Source organism: Catharus ustulatus, chromosome 1, assembly GCF_009819885.2.
Source record: "Catharus ustulatus isolate bCatUst1 chromosome 1, bCatUst1.pri.v2, whole genome shotgun sequence".
NCBI lineage: Eukaryota > Metazoa > Chordata > Aves > Passeriformes > Turdidae > Catharus > Catharus ustulatus.
In genome coordinates this window covers 137,293,990-137,306,641 of record NC_046221.1, presented here as the reverse complement: position 1 = coordinate 137,306,641, position 12,652 = coordinate 137,293,990, and positions in this window count along the sequence as shown.

Sequence of the window (12,652 nt, the reverse complement as noted above, 5' to 3'; positions counted from 1 at the left end):
GGCAAGCAGGGGTAAGAGGGTACAGCACCATTAACTTCTACGGTGTTGCTCTGGAAAATGGCCCAATGGGCTTTTTTTTTTTTTTTTTTACCCCTCCAAGAAAATTTCACTTGCATGTAATATGGCAGTTTCATTACTCAAATTTCACATTATTGAGCAATAACATGGTTCACTTTTCTGGGGATTAAAAATAGGTAGCGGGGCTTTCCAGTAGTAATCATGAACCCGCTGAGCTTTCTGACTTTCACCAGAGTTTTCTGTCCCAGCTCAGACACAGATAGGCAAGAACCACATCACTGAGCTGGGTTTCTCCTGCTGTGGAAGAGAGACACAGGAAAGGGAGCAGGACGTGGAGGTCTGAGCACCCTACAGCATGACAATCTGGTCTTCCACTTCTCCCTAAAATCCATGCAGTGTGTCAGCCTGAGCTGTCATGTAATTATTCTTACAGCACTGATTTATATAAGGTGTGGGCCAAGCTGTTTAACATGAGTTTTTTGGAAACAGGTGCTTTTGGCTGTTAAAGCCACAAATCTGAGTGTGTGCAGCAGGGTGTATTTGGCAGGTGCTTCATGTGTAAAGAATTCAGGCACAGACAATATTTAAATTGGCCACAAATGTCTTCATTTTGTGAATGCCAGTTGCAGAGAGATCTTCACACCAGAGGATCTTTTATGCATGGGCTGGGCTGGTTCTTGTGAACCAAAAAGATCCCTTTGTGTTGTAAACTTCTGTAACTTGTCCTCTAAATCAATTTTCTTGGCATCAGAAGCAGTTTCATGGTTAATCAAATTTTCTTTCATGCTTACAAATAATTTTATAACACCCAGTTGAGTCAAGATGCAGCAGAAAGTTGGATATAGGCAAAGTGAAGCAGTCCTAGTGTTTCTGCCTGTGTGTCTGTTTTAATTCTCCTCATGAAGTGCAAACTGATTAGTTAGAAACAACTAACATTGTTTTCCGAAAGGTTTGCAAAGTGTAACTAATAAATACTACTACCATATGTAGTAATGGAAAATCAGCACGAGACCTTAACCCTGGTTAAGAGAAGAATAAGTAACCTGTTGTCTGAGGAAGGCTGGGAACTAAAAATGACTTAATGTTATCATGCAAAGCAACTTTAAGTGCTATGAAAACCTGCCATGATTTTTTTCTGTTATTTTCCTATATCTTCAGAATTCTTTTTTTTCCTGCTCAATGGGATTTTTTTTACTCTGTTCAGCAAGAGGAAAAAAGTAAGCCTGAAAGTGGTCTGTTTGCAAATCCTCAAACACTTGTTCCCAAGTCTATTAAAAAAGTAAACATTTGACCTGTTTTTTAAGTACAGTTGAAAAACTTGGTTAAATGCCAGTGATTCTTGCTTTGTATTCACTGTATCAAAATGCCATACTGATCATGTGTGCCAGTTTCAATGGAGTTTTTTGTATTTATCTCTCTTTGCTCTTACATGTCTACTTTGTATCTTAGTACTGCAGAAGCAATCTTGCAAAAAACTGGCTGTACAGAGAAGATGCACAGAAGGAAAAGGATGGGAGATCATGGGGTGTTCTGCTGGGAAAAGTAGACACTAACTTATTTTACTATTTCACATAGAGTGATTATTTATTTGTAATTTTAATTTAGCTGAAAAAAAGTCTTCCAAAGCACAGTGTAGGCTAAGGTGACATTTATTTTTGCTTTCTAATTATAATTTTACTGTCAGTTATGCCAGAGCTGTGCTTTAAGGGTGGAGGAAATACCTTCTTCAGAAAAGAAGAAATAGCAGTGATATGCTGCAACACAATATCTGTATTGTATCCTATACTGTGCTTCCTGAATTGCCTTATGATTTTTTGAATGAACAGCTGTTTCAGGGCTTGCATTTTCACTTCACATCTTCACAGGGATCACATGAAAATTGAACTAAATGTCTGGTGTCGAGCCAATGCAAATATTTGTTTCAATAAGGATTTTTACTTCATCATGTCAGTGAGACATTTGCACTATTTATGAAAGCTTCCAGTAATGGGCTCTCTGCAACTCCCTCGGCTTACAGGTTTCTCTCAAGTAATTTGAAAATTGCTGTAAACCTTTCCTTTGCATTGACATCGAATTTCTAATGGAACTTTATTGAGGCTGCAGCTTTCTTTAACATATAAAAGTGCTCCAAAATTTTCAGCACTGTTGAATGGGGGGGGGGGGGGGGGGTGGTTATCAGTAGTAAAAAGTAGTTTTAAGAAAATTAAAAAATTTAAAATAGATAAAAAATTTATAGAAAACAGCATATATGTAGGTTCAGATATTTACTGTGAGGCCAGATGGCCAGATTATCCTTTAAAGGTATCTTGCCTTTAAAAGTTGGAGTTGGAGATTTTTTCCTTTGGAGTTCCACAAACAATGAATTGCCTACTGGTAGTCAGCTGTAGTTTGCTTCATGGAAGTCCTCTTGTCTCTCCCAGAAACTCTGGTTTTTTTCAAACGCTCAAGCATCAGTTTTGCAATTGACAGAGCCTGCAACCAGAATCTTCCAGTGTTTTGTTGTGCTTGGGCTAAAATAGGAATCTGTTCACTTACACAGCTGAGTTCTCTGTTACAAAATGAAATTATTAGAGATTTAATTATTAACATTATATATTCTTGGTCAGCAAAATTCAGTCATCGTATACGGAAATGGGACTTTAAATGTTTTGTTTTCAGTAACTTTAAAAAGTATTACAAACAATGAAAATAAAATCTTTGTCTTTTGCTTCTTTATTAAATGAAATTCATTTTGAAGCAGAGCATCTTGGCTTTTCTAGCTGATGGAAATGCAGAAATGCAGAATACCTTCCCAGCTTTACATTACTTCTTCTGTATCACCTGCAAAGGGAGACCCAGAAACCTAAAGCTATTTAAGGGGCAATTAAATGCTTTACTCTCAAGTCTCGCCTTCTGTGAAAACGAGAATGAATATGCATAACTAGTGATTTCTAAGTTATCCTGGTCTCAGCTTCTGCACTGGAAGTTTATTTGGCTCCACTGTGTTGTAACCACCCCTATTGGTTTGTCAGAGCTTTTGGATGTGTCCTTCTGGGAGGTTACTGTCTTTTCTCAATGTTTTGTACATACACATTATCCTCTTTATTCATTTAATTTTCTGCCTTGTTGAATTGTGTAAGAACCCTTTTGACTTTTCTGACACTTTAGCTTTTACTGTTGTCTTATCCATGAAGTGTTTTGCTGAGGAGAGCAGAGCTGTGTGTTTTACATGTGGGGGTTGTAACAGACATTTTTCCATTACGATTTTTTTCTTATGTGGGTTTTTTTTTTTTTTATTTTAATTGCAGAGATTTCCTATTCTATGGTACACCAGGGATTGGAAAGACACTGATAGCTTGTGCACTTGCTAATGAATGTAGCCAGGGTGATGGGGGAATAATATTTTTTATGAGAAATGGTGTCAAATGCCTGAGTGAATGGGTAGGAGAATATGAATGATGGTTTCATTTAATATTTAAGCAGGTAAGATTGAAATGTGCCACATGTTCTGTTGGAGTTGTAACTAATTTTCTGCAGTCAAGAAGAAATTCTTTTGCATGTTTTGTCAGGTCCTTCCACTGAAATGGGACTATCGGTGTTTCCTTTACCAGAGGAGTTTTGAGGGGCTGGAAATCTTGGGATGTATTGGGAAATATTAATAATGCAAACAAGAACAATTTTTGAAGCACCACCACCCCCTCAAAAAACCCCAAACTAACCAGTTCCAGTGCTCTTGTAACCATAATGTTTTTCATGTATTTTTCTCTTAGTGCTGTTTTCCTGATGTCAGTGTTCCTGTGTTTTAATTTTAGGCCTATCAGATGCGACCTTCAATTGTTTACCTGGATGAGACTGATTCTCTTAACTCCTGTATGTGAACAAGACCAAGTTCATAGGTAGGACATGTCTTGTATCTTGTGTAGAAGGTGCTTGATCTTTGTGAAAAGAAGCCTGCAACCTATTATGTTACACCTTCATTTAACCTGTAAGCTAGTAATTCAGTGCTAGCGAATGTCAGATGATTTTAAATGAGAAATGAAAACAATTCAATAAGCTTGAAATCAGCCCAAGGTTTGTGTTATCTGTATCTAATGTCTTAAAACGAGTCTTTTGCAAATCAGCATCTCATCATTAAAAGCTTGTCCTTTTTAAGGGATCAGTGGGGACAGTTATGCAGAACTGAAGAAAATTTACTAAACCAGTGAATGGAAATTGTATTTTTCTGTTAGCTCTGTTGTAGGAGCACTTCTGGCACTAATGGATGGCTTCACTGGCAGAAAGCTTGTGGTAATCAGAGCCACCTGCAGACTGGAATTGTAGATCCTGCTTTATAAAGACTGGGCACTTTGTGTGAGAATTCCACTTCAGCTTGCCAAACAAAGAGGTCAGAACTTCAACTCAGCCTTAGTGCTTATGAGGCAAAGTCCATCTTTATAACAAACCCCTGTAACAAGGCAGCATTGCAGAGCAGTGCAAGTCTCCATCAGCAGTGTCCAGCTTGGACACCAGAGAGCTGTCTGGAGACTGCATTTACTGTGGACCTGGTACTGGATATGTGTGAGTAACATGATCACAACAGGCAGTTAATTCTCTGGTCATTTTTGGTTTCATTTTGACCAGAGATGGAAATGGGATGCTGCCAGACACCAAAATGTTTAAAAAAGAATGAGTTTTAAAAGTATGGCTATAGCATCTTGAAGACGAAAAAAATGGTGTGCACACAAGAATTTCTTTTTGGTAACAAAAGCTTTGATCGAGCCTGGTGCTGGAGCAAATTAAGTGTGTTGGGATCTAACGTTCTTACTTGTACTTATTAACAGAGACTTGGACTAAGATGTAAAGCACACTGCACAGGTGCAAGGCTTCGGAACCTTCTAGCTCATTGGCAACACCTAAGCATAAAAAAAAAAAAGAGTATGTAGCAACCAAAAAGTTCTGGGATGGGGTGGTGTGTGGGAGACAGTGTGCAAAATTTGAACCCTGGTTTTGTGTTTTTTCTCTGGCTACCACTAATACTTTTTAGCACTTTTTTGGGAAAAAAAAAAAAAGATAAAAGGCTTCTTGGATTGAAGGCTAGCAAAAATGCACTAATTAGCACAAAAATTTGTCTCCAGTCTTTATTTGCTTCCAGGAAGAGAGGATGAGGTGCCATGAAGTAGATCTAATACACGATTCCCCACTGCGGAAGAATTCTAAAAATCTGCCAGAATTAATAAGGAAGTACTTCAAAGAAAGTCTTGCAAAGATCAGAGATAAGTGACATTTGACATTTTCTGGATAAGTGACAGTAATTTGAGTTGTACCTACTCTTCTTGGTAGTAACTGTAGCAATTTGGAATGGAGTGCTAGGACTGTTCCAGCTAGAACTGGCAGAAAAGCAAATTTATTGAACTGAGACTGTCACCATGAAATTTTGCTAAATTGCAGAGAATCTGATGAAAAATATACGTTTTCAGATAAGTTTTTTACTACAAATTTTTTCCTCATGATCATTAGATCTCACACTTATGAAAACTCAATTTTGATGGAAGGTGTAAATGCCTTTTATTTCACTGCAACTCATAGCAAGTGTTTAATGTAACAAGTTGAGAATTATTGACTTTCCTACTTGAAGACACAAAGAGAGTATTAATAACTGACCTTTAAAATGTTTAAAAGTATAGCACATAAGAAAAGTATTTGTGTTGGGGTGAGGGCTTTGGCGGGGGGCCATTGTGTTTTTTTAAGAGAAAACTTAGGACAAACTAAAGTGCAACCATTTTGTTTTCAGGCAAGAAAAGTGATTTTCAAAAGTCACACATGAGAAAGGACCCTGAAGCCGTTGGACAACTTCCTTAAAGAGCTGTCTGTGCCATAAAGAACTGTGTTGGTGAAATATGTGGTTTACAAAAACTTTCAAGGAAGAAAAAAACCCAAATACCAAACAATCCCACATTTAAATGACAGGTGACTAAAACTCCAGGTAGGACTTTCAGATGCACTTCAGGAGCCACAGGAAGCAAGAAATTCCCTGGGAGTCAGAATGTGGCACATGACAGCAAACCAACCTGTTTGCTGTGCTACAGTGAGCCTGCTCTGAAGGCTTTCCAGGAGGAAATTAGGAGCTGTTCCTAAAGTCACTGTTGGTTTTCCATCCTTCCAAGCTGCCCAAGAGATGTAAAAGGTGGAGCAGGAAGGACTCATAGGACTGTCTGTGCTCGTATGACAGCAGGTGTTGCCAAGAACATGCTATACATCAGGCACTGCAGGACGTAATTGATGAAACAAGTATTGCCTGGGTTTTGGAGGCCCCTTCCACATCCCACTTTTCCTGCCAGGCCATGGAACTCTTCTGTGGAAGAAGATCCCGTTCTGGCAGAGCCATTTTAAGATGGAGGAGGACACTCATGGAGGAGCACCACCATTGCAATGGTTGCAATGCCTTGGGTTTGGGTCCATTCTTTCTTGCATGCTCCAACTCTTTGCAGAAAGCAGAAGCAATTTAACTGTCCCACATTCCTCAGTGCCTCTTGTTGCACACTCTATTCCTACAGCAGTGCACACAGGACTTCCTGCCAAGCCCCATCTTTATGTCTCCCAGAAGCTTGCCTGCAAATTTTCTTCAACTTCTGGATTTCTCATTCCCACAGGATCTTCCATAAGGATCTGCACTCAACCCAGCTTTCCCACACCAGCAGTCTGTGTCTCCTGGGACTCAGTGCCTGCTCCAGTGGGCAAACCTGGAGTAACAAGGGTGGTCTGAGTCGGGGGTGTCCCTGCAGCCTCCTCATGGCTCCAGTCCCATCTTGTCGTGTTCAGGCAGCACATAAGAGGACACAGCAAAGAATGAAACCAGCACTAGAAGCTGGGAATTAGACCAAGGTGCTCCAGCCCCAGCTGTCCCTGGACAGGGACAATTCCTGTCCTCCCTGTCCACAAGAAGAGACAGACCATGGTGTTAAAAATCCACTATGGAATGGTCCTGGAGTGACTGGGAGAGACTGAAGGCAACCACGGAGACACAAGGTGACATAAGAACTTCCCTAAGGAAGTTCTAAGGATTCCAACCCAGCGTCAGGGTAACCCCAACCCCAAGGACTCCAGCAGCCCATGCCTGGAATCCCATGCTACATTCCAACCTACTGCCATCCTCCCATGTACACACCCATTTGGGGTCCATACCCTGGCAAGCTCATCCCAGCACCCTGTGCCTGCTGAGGCAGCATTCCTGAGACCCCTCACTCAACCAGTTCCACCACTGTGTCCCTGCCTTAATCAGTAGATGCTGGACTGATGCCAAAGGGTTGTGTGTTCCTTGGGTGTCTCCATGCACTGGCTGTGTGTCCTTGGTGTTGAGTCCAGTCAGAACACACCCATGTCTTGATGGGTTTGTGTGTCCTATGGATCTGCATGTCCAAAACTAGCACGCATACCCAGGGACGGAAGGACTTAGGAATGTGAAATTAAGTAAATTTTTTATCCTCTGTCATTCTGTAAAGTGACAAGATTTCACCTGTTGATCATCTTTCTCTTTGCTCTTCTTTTGTTTTTTCCCCATGTTTGTGGTTTTGGCTCTTTTCCAGTTCTCTTCCATTTTTAATGTGTTACTTCCTGTGCTGCTACTGCTGCTCCTTTTTCTTTCTCTTTTTCTTGTTGCCTTGGCTCTTCAGAGCTGGCACTGCTACTCTGCCTTTCAGCTTGACTCTCCAAAGACTGAGGCTACACTTATCCACACACGTAAAATAAGTTACATTAATTCAAACAGTCACCCTCTCCCCAGGGTTTTTCCTCCCAAATTTGGTCTGGGTTCTTTTTTTTTCTCTCTGTGTGTGCTTACACCAAAACTTCTTCCAGCTGCTGACATAATACCTGACAACCTGTGAAAGGACAGCTGCTATTTTGTGAGTGTAGAATACACTAGAAGGGTCAGTCTTTCCCTCCCTTCTAGCCCATGACCTACCAGACCTATTGATGGATTTCAAGTGGTGTATACTGGCCTCTACTGGTACTTGACACCCATTTTTAATGTTTATTGTCCAAATCTGCGTGCTCACTGACTGCACTGTGTGTAACTAAGGATGACTCTGACTGATCAGAATATTGCCAGTAGAAATGTTACAGAGGCTCAAGAGGAAGACTGTAACTTCAGCATTTGTGTGTCTTTTATATTCCCAATCTGCAGATATACTCACTGAAAAGGTCCCTTTGTCTGTTCAGCAGAGAGAGATGTTCCTCAGACTGGAGGAACACTGTTCCAATACCTGTCAATAATTAGAATCATCGTTGAGGAATTCGTTTTTAGCCAAACCAAGGGAGTTTTGGGGGTTACAATCCACTATAAACTCCTATCTATAATTAATAGGTGAATATGATCTGGAATTGAGAGCATTAAGCTATCAATGTTCAATAGTGCCAGAAATTTCTGGTACCCAGCAATACTGTCTGGTTTGAGGATTTCACTGGTGTAACCTTTGAAGATGTTGAGGTGGCTGGGTCTGATGTTTCAACCAGTCTCTTTTCCACTCTCTAGAACAGTGAAGAGTCACCAATCTCCAGGTTAATGAATAAACCACATTTCAAAGCACTCCAAATTAAACTAAACACTGACATTTTTGAAAGCTAAATCTCTCTCTATAGCCACACCACCAAAAGAAGGAGGCAGCAACAATTTTCTGTCTGCAGATGGTCACAAGATGAACTAATAGTTCAGACTAGAAAAAAATTTTTTTTTGACAGCTAGAAATGAATTTTCCTTGCTGTTACTGTTGGTGGCGTGCCGGTTCAATTGCAGGACAATATTGTGTGCTCTCAACACCTCACCAGGTTGTTGGTTGAGGATCCTTGGAAAATCATAGAGAGACAGCTGACAGTGGCATCTCTGCCTGACCTCTGCAGCTCAAACACCTTCTCGTCTACTGCCACTTAAATGGAGGCTTTTTGGATTTCTAACCTTCCCTGCCTCCTATCTTCAGAACACCTTTGCTTAAAGAAATGGTCCAAGTCCAATGGGTTCATATTTTCTATCCCATTATCTCAGCAACTAACCTCTCCTAGCCAGTAATTTCAACCAGAGAGGAAAGTCAGGAATCCAGGCCAGTAGCACTGACATCTCACAGCATAAAATGGTTCATCAAGAGGAGACTACTGTGAGAGGGTGGGAGATGGGATGTATTTATTACTTGCTAAACTGCAGGCATTTAAAAAATGAAATTATCATTAATTTTACTTGCAATAAATTTACAGTCCTGGAAAAGTGTCATTGTCATAGAGGTTACAGGTAGGGTTGGCTCCTATGCCTCAAAGGCTCTAGAAACCCACCATCTCTCAATAATGTTAGAACCATTTATTCAGCCATCTACATATTGTTTTGGGGAAAAAACCCCTCAGGACCCAGAACCAGGAAAAAAAAATGTCCTTTTTTCTGTGTCAATAACTACAAGTCTGACACAGCAGGTTCAGCAGAGACCAGCAACTGAAAGGGCCTGGAGAGAAAATATAAAGTACTTGATACAGCTAAAGATTGGAAATAAAGACCATCACTCCAAGCGAAAAATTCACTGTAGAACTGTTGTAACATTATTATATAAGCCAACAGAAACATGCAGTCTTTTTTTCTCAGTTAATCAGTTACCAGCCAATGAAATTGAGTACACAAGTAAGTCCTATGGCTATATAAAATACATTAAAAATGTTTAACTGATCATATATCCAATCTGTAGGTAACTTCTAAGTAAATACTGCTAAATTTATTTTCCCTGATTTGGGAGAAAGTGAGAAAAATGTATTATGAGAGGAAAGCTCTTCAACTGGTGTTTAATACTTCATGCAGCTCAATGGACATGGGGTGGTTTTTAATTATCAATTCCTCCAGACAACTGCAGTCATATAAAGGTGTCAGGGAAACAAGAACTGACCCGTTTTTCTGGCCACATGTGTGCATTTTCTCACATACACTGAACGTCACAACTCTTGCAGCATGCAAGGTTCTCAAGACATCACAGCACATGCGTTATTCTCAAAGTATTACCATTTATCACAGTCTAGTTTTACATAAGGGCACCAGTTCTAGTCATTAAACAACTACCTTTTAGTAAAAAATAATAATAAAAAAGCAAAGAGCATCCCAAAGAATATTTCTGTGAAGGAAATACTGCAAAACAAAAATGGGATTTTTACTACTCTTGTGATTTTTGCGGAGTAGGTAGACCCTACAAGGTAAAACAATACAAACCATACAGAATTAGCTAAAACTAAACACAAAAAACCAAATAGACAAGCTTCTGTGCTTTTAAGTAATCAAAAAGCAGTTAAAGAATGGACAAAGTTAGCAGTTCAGGTGAGGAAAGGACGCATAAATAACTCAAACCTTTCTTTACATGTAGCCATTTGCAAACTTTGAAAAGACTGGGGCATGCCAAAAGCACGGGCTTGTGACTTAATGGTGCATTTTTTTGGGGGGGTTTTATTTTTCTGATTTTTGTTTTCCCCTGAATTGCACTGTCTTTCTAATAGGAGAGTTTGATTTGTTTGCTATTAATTCAAGAAATTATATCAATTCAATATATGATCAGAGGCCAAAAATGCTTTCAGGGACAAGTCGAGTTAGTCTGTCTGCAAAGACAAACCACCAAAAACCCCTAAAATTCCTGTTTAGCAAGTCGAAAAAGATACACTGTTCTGCAGGTCTGAGGCCAGTTGTTTCCAATTACTTTATTTCTAGGATATATGTCTAAAGCTGAGATTCTGAACTTCGGAGGAACAGAACTGTCACTGTGTTTCCGTTATGCCTTAGCCAAGTGCAAAAAAATAATCCATCAAAGTATTCCGTGTAACCAAATTAGGTGGATTTTTTCATTATTACTTTGTCCCATCCTTCATGATTTTACAGTCTGCTGATAGCAGAGAGCCAGAAGTGTGCCAAGACCTTGACTCAACTGTCAGATCTTGCCACACATCAACACCATTTCTATTTGGGTGCCAAATTTCCTGAAAGGCATTTAGTTAGGACTTAGTAAGAAGAATATAATTACTGCATAGGAGGAGGTAAGTGTGTGACACAGGGCAGTTGGTGAGTTTGTTGGAAAGAAGCACTTGGAAAACATGAGCAAAATCAGCTTGGGGCAAAAAGGAAGATAGAGGATGGACGTGCTTTTTTTCCCTAGAGTGAACCAGTACAAATATTTTATGTTACTGTGCCAGAAGTGCAGATTTAAGCTGAAAGACTGCAGGTCCAGGTTAACACTGGTGCTGAATGAATCTTCAGAGGACAAAGGAGAGATGCCAGAGGCTGAGGAAAAGAAAGTAAATAAACAAGGGAAGAAAAGAGGCAGAAGAGATGTCTCTGCTCTGATATGGGTGGCATTAGAAGGAACAGAAGAATTGCTTTCAAAGATTTTCTTACTATGTCATACAGTTTAATGAGGTTTCTATCCCAGGAAGATCAGAAGGGCATGACTCCAGCGAAGTCTTGTGTGAGTATGACCAAGTTTAGTATTCATCTGAAAGCCCAGGTACCAGGCACATTCACAATGATATTAATAATTTTTCCCCTCTTTTCCCTTAGATATATCTTACCTTGCCTATACCAAAGTTAGGTACCAACTCCCATAATGGAATCATCCATGGAAGCAATTCTAAAAGACTATTTTCAGCAGCAACAGGCAGCACTGTAGCACATTATGAACACGAGCAGATGGCAACTGCCTGTGAGAAATAAACTACAGTTTATTTCTATTGACTGCAGTACATGCTCAAATGCATGTAAAAACAGTTTAATCATCAACTCCACTTCCTGCACACTCCATTGCAAGTTTTCTGCACCTCAGATGTCAAATCCAACCTGGGGCATGTAGGGAAGTGACAGAGAGTGAAGTGTTGATTCTCAATAGATTCTTAAAATACCTGTGTGAGGTACCAGCACTATCACTACCTATACTATTTTACAGTACCTGTGATAAACATTCAGTCTTTTTTCTCATCAGTCTTAGTGTCCAGTGAAACACTGTATGTTGCCAGAGGAAAACTCCTTGGAAAAGAAGGAAGAACATAGTTCCCTTCTTCCAGCTCAGTAAGCTGGGTACCCTGAGGGCTGCTGGTCTTTACTGTTTAAGACTGTGTGGCATTAAGCACCTCTGCTTTTCCCTCATCATGTTGTAGATGCTGGTCATGTTTAGAAGCTGGTCACTGAACTAATTTTGAAATTAAGGGTTTTTTTGGTTTTTTTCATGAAAGGCTTTGCCACAATAATTTTTTCAAAGGCTGTTAAGCTCAAGTTGTTCAAAAGAAAAGAGTGTAGGAGGGGATCTTTAGCTGTAAAAGCTGGTTTGTTGTTTTCTGGTTTTGTTTTTTTCCTGAGAGTTATTTCTTGGTGCAGAAGTGGTTCGTTACCTGCTGGTAGCTGAGTCAGGAGAATTACAGAGTAAACTTGCCTCAGCAAGTCAGAATTTCCTTCTTAGCTCAATATAGGTAGTTCAGATAATTGTTTTCATTCATCTTTTCTCAGGAAAGTTCCGTTTGCATCTTCGCAGTATAGTTCTGTGGAAGAACATTAAAACATCAAAGACAACTGAAAAATGGGTCAAAAAATGAGAGTGATGCTCATGGCTAAGTCTCCTTCCAGAAATAAGACTATAACATTTCCTAAACAGTCACACCTGAGCAAGGAGAATGAAATGTC